Genomic DNA, 12,648 nt, shown 5'->3' on the forward strand with positions numbered 1-12,648 from the left:
GCAAAACCTACTTTTATTCTCTCGCCACTGGAAACTACCACCTCTGTCTCAGATTCCTAGCTACTTCAGAACACCCACCTGCCTCCTATCTCCATAATGCAAAGGAATGGGGGTTTCTATGAAGAGAATCCTTATTTTTTCCCCTTATAATAATCCTAATGAAAACAACAAGAAAATTATCTGATTGCACTATGTAGTTCTATACCTCTGAGTCAGAAAAGACAGCCAACAGCATGCATTTTTCCCATGTCTCTGTGTTTCAGGCCTAACACAGGTCTAGTTCTTTGCCTGGGGACTGACTCAACTGCAGAGTCAGAAGTTGCCATTTACCACAACTTGCACCAAACTTCTGTAGCACCAAACTCCTAACAGTACAAGCTGCTCTTCATAGCAAGCAGCAATCCTACGCTGAGAAAACCTGCCAATAACTTTTTGTACAACAGCACCATCTGGATACTCCTACCAGAAACGGGCTTGTTATTTAACTCATTTATCTTTCACGGGAGGATGCTTTGTACAGTCATCATTGCGCTAACTATTCAGCACGAGTTGTGAATTAAAAAAAACACATCCCACAAGGCCAAATTATGAGGTAGACTGTTTCCTACTTATTTACACTGCTTGAGCATCTCACTTGGAAAGCTAAGATAACGTGGGATCCTTCCCCCATCCCACCACCTGAGGTGCTGTGCCTCCTCCACTTTTCAACTCTACCACTCAGTCATGCAAAGGGTTTGGTGCAAAAAGGCAGAAATCTGCTCTACAGCCATGCAGAACTGCAGACCTACTTGTTTCAGGTAGCTGCTCAAACGCACAGCTTGACCACATTGCTAAATGAACTCCTGTTCTTGGGGTGGGACTCCCACCTGTTCTCACAAGTTTTTGTCACTAGCTGCCTGGGGTTTGGAGCTATCTGTACAATTCCAGTAAAGCCATTTCATTATTTTCCTGCTCTACTTAAGTTTTAAATGGATGTATTTAAACACACAACGATCATACAGAATTTGCACGATACTTCATTGGAGATAGGAAAAATCTGCCAGAGATTTCACTGGATCAGGAAATTTGTTTAAATTCCTGTGTACTCCAATGGATCCCTTACATTATCACAAAAGCAGAGGCAGTATTTGTCTTTGCTTCACTCTCCCTCTTTTTCTCCTCCAGTATACCAATGGACAGTGCTGATGGGTAGCCAAGGGCTGACACAGTACAAGTGAACCAGCCCGAGCCTTAACAAAACCTTGCAGCACTACCAGCAACCACTATCTCCAGCCACCTTTCATGCCAGCAGCAGCAGCAGGCTACGGTGCAAGGAGAACCTGCCACTGATCAGTCTCCCCAAAGCCTGCCAGCCCTGCTTTAAGTTGCAGGGGAGAGTTAGAGAAATCAAGAGGAAGAAAGGATTGAGCAAGCCTGTGATGACAGCTTCTGTCAAGTAGTTTTAGTCTGGAGAGGTTCCCGGCATGTTTACAATATTCATCAGCTTCTTTTGAAAGAAGGTGTCCACAGCGGGAGCTACGCTGTAATCAGGATGGCCAGAGCTGTGCAGATGCACAGATGGGATGCCTCCAAAGCCTGCTACTTCCATAGCAGCCTAAACCCCCCTGGTTTCAGGCTGCTAACCCTGTGTTAGATACCATCCACTGTGAGAGCAGTGTAATCTCTTCAAATTAACATTCACAATGACACCTTGCCCACAAAAGGGGCACAACTGTGGGTAGAATGGCAGACCACAGAGAGCAGGCAAAGCATCACAGAGCCCATCCCTTCTAGGTCACTGGTCCAAACACACAGCAGATTACAAGGGCACAAAACACGACCATCTGCTGTGTTTCTGGCATGCTGCACAGAGTAAGCTTTGTGATCTTAAGCCAGGTCTCAGTAAACAAGTATTCACAAAGACACCAGCATTAATTATATACAATCCCCTACGTGTCACAAGTGCTCAGCACTGCTGCCAAGTCCCACGTTAGCAGCCACAGCAGGTGCACCCACTGCTTCTGGTGGCCAGCTCTCCATCCGGAGCTGAGCTTTCAGACCTACCTTGGGACCAAGGTGCCCAGCACACCACAATTCTGGGTCAAAGCGCCAGCGCAGAGCAGTGAAAAAGGCGGCGTGCCAGCACAGCATTCATCTCTGCCTGTTGCCTGTGTACTTCTCATCTTTGAGTCAGCTATGGACAAGAAACACAAAACAAGACCAAGAACAAGCAGCCAGGAGCCTGTCTCATGTCCGCTGCACTTTGGTAGCAGAAGGTGCTGGATGGCAGCTGCACAATGAAAGCTGATGCCACAAGCAGGGGAACAGGGAGCACTGCAGGCATTTTCATGTCACAAGAGGGAAGAAAGCATGGATGTCCGGAAAGCAGTGGAAGATAACACATTTAACAAAATATTCATCCTTGTGGGATGTATCTCCATTCCTGCAGTGTTTCCAAAACACAAGACAATCAACAGTTTTGTTTTTTTCAGACAACAAAGTATGAAATTATGCCCGATTTCTACAGAGTAAGAAATTGGGAGAGATGCTGCTCTTCAGGTGTTAAACTCTGCCTCTGCAGCAAAGTCTGGCACCCTTGATAGCTATGAGCAAAATACAAGTAACAATGCATTATTAAATATGGATTGACATTCCCGTTAGAGGATCCCTTTTAGCAGGAAAAAAAAAAATACTCTAAAATCCACAGTATGGCTATGTCAGCACACTTTCTTAGCCCCCAATGACATAAATTCACCTCATGAGTTGGAACCTGATTATTAGGTACCACTGCAACAGGGCAAAGACCAAAAGGTTAATAAAGAACTTCAAACTACATGTCAATCTAAAATACATTTCTAGCTCTTATGGCCAGTGAGGGTTTGTGGTCTCTAAAAACACACAAGATTTACTACCACTCATCAGGAAAGATCATGAAAACACCTCCATCATCAGAATACGCAAAAGCGTTTCTTGCAGCCGGTCGTTCTGATGTGAGCATCCAGAAGTAACATACAAGTGAAGCATCCCTCATGACCAAACACAAGAAATAGATGAGAAGGATACAATCCCATTCTAAACTATAATTATGGCACAACAAATGGCATATTTTTATACACCAGAAGCTTAATGAAGGAAGAAGAAATATAGTACAATGGCAAGCTACACAATTTGATCACTATTACAGAAAAAAACACAGCTAAGCAATTTCTCATCAGCCCTCCAAGTTAGAGGGACAGTTTTGCACCAAAAAAAAAAAACAGCCCTAGGTTCTTGCATGAGGGGTACCAGATTAAAGGGGGAACTGGAAGAAAAACTTGACAACACCTCAGGGAAAGTAGACACCCAACACTACCACAGGCTATATTACTAGAGCCCTTTGGAAAGAGATTGCTAAGCATGAAAATGAAGTTTAGACAATCCAGAGTACAGCAGCACACCAAGCTAGGTCCTCAGTACTGAGATGTCAGGTTACTGTCCAACAAGTATTCTGATACTATAAATATGAAGGCCAGGGAATTCCAACAGGATTAGGAAATCCCAACCGAGCTCCTCCTCTAAAAAAATCTTTGTGAACTACTGCTCTATCCAAGTCTTCAGTCAGTACCTTCCCCTGCCTGGTCTAAGGCTTTCCACCACTCATCCACATGACAATCATCAAAACAATCCTGATGAAGGGGCCCAGCTTCAAGCTTTAACATCCCACAGAACTGTAGTACCAGGCTGGCCCACACTTTGCATGCACACTAAGCACTATTTTCACTGCATTTTAATCACATTTGGATTTATCCTTACTGCTTTGTCTGTGGTCCCCAGCAGAGCACTGCAATACTAACTTTTACATGGGGGCGTCACAAGTCAAACACACTGGCAAACCTCAGATCTTCAAGCTTTTTGAAGTAACAGCTGAATTCCAGGCTGCTTCAGAAAACTACATCCACTATATAACCTTTTTGCTCATTAGGGACAAGACAGCAACTGTAACTACTCCTCATGTTATCTTTTCAGTTTCATCTTAGTGGCTTTTTTTTTTTTTTTTTACTTGCATTTTTAAGTGTGAGGGGATATAAAAAATATTATTTTCCACAGTTTGGGAAATAGCACTGGAGCAAAACAAGTGTTTATTGCTAAAGGGATCCTTCAAAGTTGCTTAAAAGCTATTATATTCAAAACAATACATTTTAACTGCTCTTAAGTTTCATCCTGATTGTGCTCTTTTTGCTGTACTCAAAGACAAATTCTGTCTAATACAAGCTCTGTCTTTTTAATACCATCTCATTTGCAGGTCTGTGTAAACAATTCTATGATAGGGCTCTAGGAACAAGGCTCATTATTTGGTTTGCACTGTTTGATTCTGAAATGCCACAGAAAAACACTTAGCAGTACCTGATTTTACAGCCATTTTGAAGCAGACTAGGACATGACTTTACAACCTGCAGCAGCATTCGGCTGGTTAAGCACTAATCCAACGTTCTGTTCTATGTCTCCATGATATCGATTTCAAATGGATCCATGTTCTGCTTTCATGCTTTTAAAGTTGAACAGAACTTTCCTCACAGATTTAAACAGCACAGCTGAGGCATCACCTTCGGCTTATAGATAATTTAAATCCAACACAGGAAGTGAAGCCAACAGAAGTGGATTTCCTTTATTTTGCAGAGTTTTGAGAAGGAAAGCAGCTGTGGCAACTTGCCCAACAAAGTGTTGGTACTAAATTAGATCAGTTGATCGAAAAAAATTTAAGCACTCAAGTAGGATCGAGTCCTAGCTGTGTTGATAGCCCCCCTCCCCCCCCCCCTGCAAGAAGATTCACAACTCATCCATAACATGCCACATATGCCTCCCTCAAAATGCAGTTGAAAACTGAGCCCTCCCCTTCGTGGGTTAGTACAGGACTGACACACAGGGCCTAAGTTTCCATTTTAAATGCTAGAGCAAGGCCTAAATGCAAAGCATAGAGGGTTAAGATTGAAACAAGAATTTCAGTTCCAAAAGGAACTTTAAGCCGTCTTAGGGAAACAACACTGACAAAGGGCAACTACTAAAGAACTGAAGCCAGGAGAACAGGAAACAAAAGGTTTTCCTTTGCATATTTCAAAAACATGCAAGGCCGAATTAAACGCTAATTACAGCCTGATGGCAGAAAACAAGCCTCTGCAGCATGTACCAGGGCTTACTAAACAGAATGAGCCAGGGGCTTAACACATTGTATAACACTCCTGCCATAGACTTACAAACTTCTCTTGCAGCATGATTTTGCTCCAGCATTGATCACTTCCTTTAAAGTATATTGCCCGTTTTTCTTAAGGAAATCCTACAACACATGAATTGCAATAAACTCAAACACATCTTCTAGAATCTACAAAAAAAAACAAAAGGACATCTCAGAATTATAAATCTCTCTATCCTACAGGATTGCTATCACTAAAAATGCTAAGAGATTTACCACCCAAGGCAGACAATCTTCAGAAACATATAATTCTCATATTAATGTCTTAGTACTACTGCCTGACAATTTTTGCATTTATTACTCAAGTTAAAGAAGGTCCTTTTTATTGAGCTGTTTTATATTGTCGTCACAAACATCCACAGAAAAACAAACTATACCAAGTTCCAAAATATGTTACATACTAGGAAAACACACCAGCTTCAAGGCTACAGGATAGGACAGAGATGATATTTCCTGGCTCCTCTGATAGGAAAAAAAAAAAAAAAAAGATATTATCCGTAGTCAAATTATGACGCCAAATTTCACTGGCCCTGGCAAATTTCACATCTCAGTAGCAGAAGTTAGCCTTACTAATGTTACTGAAACTAAGGATCACAACTCCTAAGTAGCTAGTGTAAGAAGAGTAACAGTGGTAACAGGTTTCTGGAACCATCTGATATCCTGGCCATCCTTCTTGCTCCCCAGGAAATAAATGCAGAGAAGGGGGAAGATACATATGACTTATAACCATGACAGGACCAGTTATGGACAGCTGAGCTTTATAATGAAGTTCAAGTGCTTTTTCCTAAAAAAAAATTTACAGGGAGAAAACAGGGACAGAAATCATCTTCGCTCCTGCTGACTTTGGAAACTCAAGTCAACGGGGGCTGACTAAGAACTGCAGCATTCAGACCCCATGCGGTGCATCCCCCAGCAGAAGGCTCAGCTGCTGGTATTATGATCCTCATTACAATGCAATTCATCACAGTCAGCAGATAATCCTCCGGGGTTCTGTTTGCCAAACCACACAGCACTAAGATGAACTCCTATTCTGCAAGGTTCATCAACACATCAGCAATCATGACATTAAATACTGGTATAAGGAACACAAGAAGTGCTTGTCAGGGAAGGCAGAGCACTTCAGTATCTCAGCAGTCCACACAAGTCAGTGCATTCTGGCTAGCACCCCCAGCAAACCTGAGCATGCTGTTGTTGCAGCTATATACGTTATCCATCAACCTGGAGATGGAGACAGACAAAACCCATGTGTTATTCTCCTTTGCCCCTTCCATGGAGTTATGTTTTAGTGAACATGTTGACACAATATTAGACGTGAACTTTTACTTATTATTTTGAGTACAAAAATGCAGCATCATAACTATTCTCACTTATCCCATGTCCAGTTGTTCCTGTCTTCGTTCTCAAATTTACTTGTGTTTCCCAATCATCAACAGGAATCCTCAGCTTGAAAATCATCTATTGATCTCACCCGCACCCCTTTCACAGAATCATAGATGCACAAGGTTGGAAAGGACCTACAAGAATTTCATCCAACTTGGTGTCTTCTGCAAATTTACTGAGGGTACACTCAAACCCCTCATCCAGGTCATCAATAAAGATACTAAACAAGATAGGCCCCAGTACCAGCCCCTGGGGGACAGCACCTGTAACAGGATGCCAGCTGGACTTAACTCCATTAACCACTACCTGCTGGGCATGGCCCTCCAGCCAGTTCTTTACTCAGAGAAGAATATACCTGTGCAGGCCACGGGCAGCCAGTTTCCCCAGGCATCTGAGCACAAGAAGGAATTTCTTGAAGGGATGAAGAGTTGTGAAAGGATTGTTGTTAATAGTGTACTTGGAATGCATTACCAAGTTCCATTTAGCAAGTACATGACTAAGATGCATGAAATGTGTATGTCCCTTCATAAAATAAATGACTTTATACTAGCTCACCTATTTTCCTGTGTTTTTCACTCCAAAGCTGCTTCTTGAGATAGAGCTGTGGCTGGAAACAAAGCCTGAAAAACTGCCACCTGCTACTGCTTGGGGTAATCTGAAGAGTGTCTACTCACTGAGTGATGCCCTGGGCTTCTTCAGGCTCAAGATACACACATTTTTACCTCTCAACTCAAACTTGCTTTCAAGCCTCTGAGAAAAACACTTGGTGACTTGTGTCCTTTTTAAGATTCTTTTTCCTGTGAGGGGAAAAGGGGCAAATAAATTGCTTGATACCATGGACGAGTCTTGTTTCTGCACCCAGTTGATCTACCTGCCCTGACAGTGTATGTCCTCAGAACATTTCTTAGGCCCCTCTGTACTAACGAAGAACTTCTCAATACAGTGTTTCTGTAAAGCTCCATTTTCCTTCGGAGAAAAATTCACAGCTACGTTTGGGTTACTCTTCTCATTCCTTTCCCATTACATGTTTTTTAACCTCTGTTTCTCCACTTCACTCTGATCAAACAGACTATTTCAACGTCTGCCTTTGATTGCTTCTCTGTCAAACATACCTTGGCTAAATAATTTTTTGTCTTTCAGTAGAGAATCATGCTCAGACACGAGCAATGATGTGGTACAGTTAATACTGGGAGCTTTTTGGAGAGACTGTGGCCTTCTCAGCAGTGCCACCTACCTGCCAATAAGCAAAGTGTTAACATGATCCCAAACCACACTGCCCTGGGCAGGACTTGCTTTCTATTCTGAGTAATACTAAGCCCTTTTCTCCCACATGCTGCGATTGAATGCACTAGACCTTCCTTCACAATGTGATCCGCAACCAGTCATTAAACTATTGGACATTAGTCTTGAACCATAATATTAGCCGTTCCAAATTCCTTCACACATTTCTAAGGCAGCCAACCTACAGAAGCTCCAGCTTTTCTCTCAAACCAGACTCTCCTTGACATTTCTCCCAAAGACAACACATTTTTAACTCCACTCTGGTCTTCCCATGCTCAACATCACATTTCCCAGCACCACTGGAACATGCTGCACTGGTGACAACTCAATGATTTCTTCAATATTGCAGTATGAAATAAAAGCCCTAGGTAATGCAAAACTAAATTCATGCCTTCCTGTAGAAAATAAAGGCAGTTTTCTCATTGCTTTGGTTGAGAAAAAAGTCAAGTGCAACTAGAAGACAAAAACATGAAGATCAACCCACGCAAATCCAAGTAATCCAGAAACTGCAATTTCTGGAAGTCACTAATTAAGAAGAAGTTCAGAAGAGTAAGTCTGATGCATAAGATACAAACATTTGAAAAAGCAATATGAACTCTGTGACACGTGCAGAACTACCAAAGCCATGTCCTACAAAGGTACTAGAAAGCAGAGACAAAACCAGCAACAGCCTCGAGCTGACAGAGGCACTATAAAACCTGCCTGTCATTGCCGGTCTGCACAACAGGCTGTAGAGAACAGTCAAACTCTGTAGCGTAGAAGAGTTATCTATATTAGTAGTGAAATACATCAAATAGGAGACCTGGTAGTTGTAAAGAAGGAATGCATTTAGACCCTTTTCTTTCAAAAAAAGAAACAAAAATCTTCCAAAGCCACAGTTATTGACTCAAGCAAGATGATGGCCAAGAACAATCCTTATATGAAGAAATTCTCTCCAAGATATTTAAGTATGTAGACCAATGGCACAGAAGCTTCTTACAGTCCTGTGACAATCATGTCTACATCACATAAAATAATACACTGTTGGAGCTCCTTTCCTATTTCCCCCCCCCCCTTATAATTAATATTATTTTTCCCCCTCTTATAGTTAATTAATGACCTCTACATACATTTAAAAGATTCAACCTGAAATCTTTCAGAAATACAAATCCAAGCAGTTTTCCCTGCAATTGGCATTAAGTTAAGCCTTACATCAAGTCAAAAATCAATCTGTCACATTTCAGATTCAAAACAAAACAAAACAAAAACCACAAAAACAGAAGCAACGCAGGATTGTTTCCATAGGGTGCTAAGTCACAGCACAGCAACCCTTTTTACTGAAGCTGGATACAGGCTCACAATGGGTAGGGTGATTAAAAACCAAATTTTTTTCTCAGGTGAATTCTGTTCCAAATCCCTAATCCATAATGGTTCCTTCTACCTCTTTTAACTTTCCATCCATTTCCAACATTTTCCATCTGTATTAAAAGCAATATATTAGAAGTTCAAGTAAAAGAAACATTAAGCTATCTGAACAGCTTGGCAGCAGCATTTCCCATAATCACCTATGCGCAAAGTCAGATCAGGGAGCAACATGCCAAAAACTTTACCCCAGAAACTGAAGACAAAATCAAACGGTGTTCACCTCTGTTTCAATCACAGGTTATCAAGTTCCCTGCTGCATTACACTACTTACTTGCATAGGCTGCTTGGTCTTAGGAGCACCCAAGCATGTAGTTGCCACTGTTTTCTTAATATATTAAAAAGATGTGCACAATTGAAGGTTAGCTTACCTGTTTGTGGGCAGTTAAGGGCTTCTCCTTGGCCAATGTCCTGAAGAGCACAGTCTGAAAAATAAAGGACATAAGATCCGTTAGTCTGGACAACTACTGTTGTATTTTCTGGAGGATGAACAAAACACCTTTCTTTTAACAAAACGTCTCTAAACATTAAAATAAATCACTACTGTACAGTAAAATTTTACCTTGGTATCAAGACTTGTATGCTACCCTTAGGTTCTTCTAATCCTTCGGCTAGGTGACATGGAATAAAAAAGTTTCTCTAGTGTTAAGTTGTGCAACGTGCTGTAACGTATACAGTTGTTTTACATGATACAATATTCTGGGCTTGAAGTTCTGTAAAAGAGCATACTCAAAGTTCCAGTAGGAGTTAACTGCAAGTAGGAAGACTCAATGGAACCCTAAATAGTCCTTTTTTTTTTCTTCTTCTTCTTTTCCCCACAGTAATCACAGTATCTATGCACAAAAGCACTTCAAGTACAGTCCAGCAAAACTTTTGCAAATCGAATGTGAATGCTGTCCCTTCCACAGCTCTCTGCAATGGTCAGTTTCAGCTGTTCTGGTCAGTTTTCCCTCCTACTGTAACAGGCAAGGCATTCCTGGAGGGGTGTCAGGCTCAAAGAGACACTCCTAAGTGAGGGGTCAGTCAGAGAACACCCGTGCTCTATGCGTCACCCTCCATCCACTTGCAGAAGGGCCATTAACTTTCAACAAACCACCAATACTTTTGACAAGAAATCTGTGTTCACGTACCAGGACCTCATTTTATCTCCTTGTCAGTATGAATCACTTCTGCACAACACAGCAAGCACTTGGGCATCTCAGCACATGATGCACAATATTCCTAAAGTACTAACAACGACCGTAACCTGGTGCCCACCAACTTTGGCTTGTGCACAGCAATGCTTTCAATAACATCCTCAACTTCTAAACAGAATGTTACATCAAGAATGAGCACTACCTGCTAGAAATACATTAGTTCTTTTCCTTCATCAAGCCCTTAAGTCTCTAATCAGTTTTATTTCCAGAACAAACAGTATCAACACCAACCCAGCAATAAAATATACAGAAATAATCTAAAATACTAACCCAAATGTAGCTGATAATTTATATTTTCCTGTGCCCCAGTGAAGAAACTGTTAACTGTGCCAGCAGGATCAACCCTCCAGTCTAATGACCATCATCTGCATCCTATTTAGATAATGAAGGTTTGCAGCACAATTAATGGAAAAGCTGTTGGGATAAGATGCAAAACAGGGCAAAGAAAACTACTTATCCTCATTTAATGCAAAGTGGAGCTAATAGCTCACCCAATAAAGACGTAATATTTGCCTGTGAGATGACCTAAAAACTTAAGAGTTCAAGGCAAAATTAGGCTCTCAAACTGGAATCAGTTGATACATTTTTTTTCCTTAAACATGTTCAGCATTTCAACTCTAGGCAAGCATTTCCTCAAAAAGGCTGGAGAAATGAGCACTAAACATTTCAGCCTACTGTATGCCTGAAGGCTGCTCAGCATATTAGTCAAGCACGGAAGGTAACAATCCTCAGTGCTTGTTCACAGTAGTTTCACCCACATTGACGGGAACTGGTGCATTGAGAGATTTTCTGCCACTGAAGCTGAATCCCCCGCGTGACCAAGCATACAGCATGAAGCAGAGATGTTCTGTTACAAAGCACCTGAAGCTAGACAACTCAGACTTCGTGTAACTGAAATTCACACATGTGATCCAAAGCACTCTCAGATAAACATTAAGAAGCCAACAGAAAAATAACAAACATTTATAAAAATAGGTTCCAAAACTTAGAATGAGTTTTTTGGCTAAGAAAAACAAACATTAGGTTTCATATATTACTGGGGTTTCTTCTACTGTAGGTAACAGGAGCAGAAAGATACATACTTCTGTCTGTTAAGTGACAGGGTTAGAGCCCTAAGACTGTATCCAGCCCCAGAGGAAGCCCTGAAGGTTTCCTCTAAAAATACCCTTAGCAAGAGTAAGTACTCTTAGCAAGACAAGTCAAAGGGGAGGGAATTTCACACAGAATTCCAATTACATATACTGAACAAATTAGTGACCTTTTAAATCTTTTACTTGTTAATACGAGTTTAAAAGGAAAAGTAGTTCAACAAGTCTTCTCTTCCATTGTTTCTCATCCTAAAAATCGAAACTCTTACCCTCCGGAGTAACTGCAATGTATCAGACAACTGGGCTTACTCGTGGAAAAACAACATCTAGCACTACACAAGTAACTACTGGGTCAAGCACAGCCATGCAGCTGAAATACATTTTTGCATCCTAAATGCTACCTCATTCTCCACAAAACACATTGTCCCAAAGGACAATGAGTGACATCTTTCCAGCACAGTCACACCTTCACTTAACCTGAATTTCCTCAGCCTTGGACTTAACCTCTTATCTTCTTCCTGCCTGAAGAAAAAGACTCCTTACCTTCCAAAACAGCAGGACTGTTTCCCTGCTGCTGTTAGTCAACCATCAACCGGAAAGCTTCTAGGACTAGACAAAACCTCATCACCACCAGGCCTGGGTTTTATTTAAGAAACTAGCCTACCAGCTAAGAATCAGCCCCTCCCCGATTCCAGCTGTTCATGTCAGGAAAGGATTCTCTAGCAGGTTATAGCACAATCAGCCCTCACACACAGGTATGAGCAACAAGACTGAGTATCACAAAAACGCCTGAAGTCTCAGATTCCCAAGAGCCCACAGTTTCCCCATTTATATCATCCCCGCATCCATACTAATTTCTTAAGGAAAGCAGGCGGGTGGCTCAGGTCATGAGAAAGCACAGGTGTGTTACCCTTGAGATTTGGAGAAGAAATTTATGATTAACTCAAACAAAATGTTTCAGTGGATTGATATAAGCATCCTATAATGCCCTTCAGCTGCCACTTGCAAAACCAACCCAATTCTACTCACCAGGAAGCCATCTTCAGTGTTTGAGCATACTCCTCTCAAAGGGCTCAAAGACATTCAGATGTTAGGC

The 12,648-nt window shown here is 41.5% G+C and overlaps 1 protein-coding gene across 1 annotated transcript in view; it reads right to left on the minus strand.

Moving 5' to 3' along the window:
* RASGEF1B (RasGEF domain family member 1B) overlaps positions 1–9,691 on the minus strand; it is a 124,954-nt gene extending 115,263 nt beyond the window's left edge. Inside the window, exon 1 of the mRNA XM_082759006.1 lies at positions 9,640–9,691. The gene's annotated coding sequence lies outside the window, so the exon portion shown is untranslated. The remainder of the gene's footprint in view (positions 1–9,639) is intronic.
* Positions 9,692–12,648: the final 2,957 nt, after the last annotated feature.

The sequence above is a fragment of the Aythya marila genome (assembly GCF_965140915.1).
Source record: "Aythya marila genome assembly, chromosome: 4".
NCBI lineage: Eukaryota > Metazoa > Chordata > Aves > Anseriformes > Anatidae > Aythya > Aythya marila.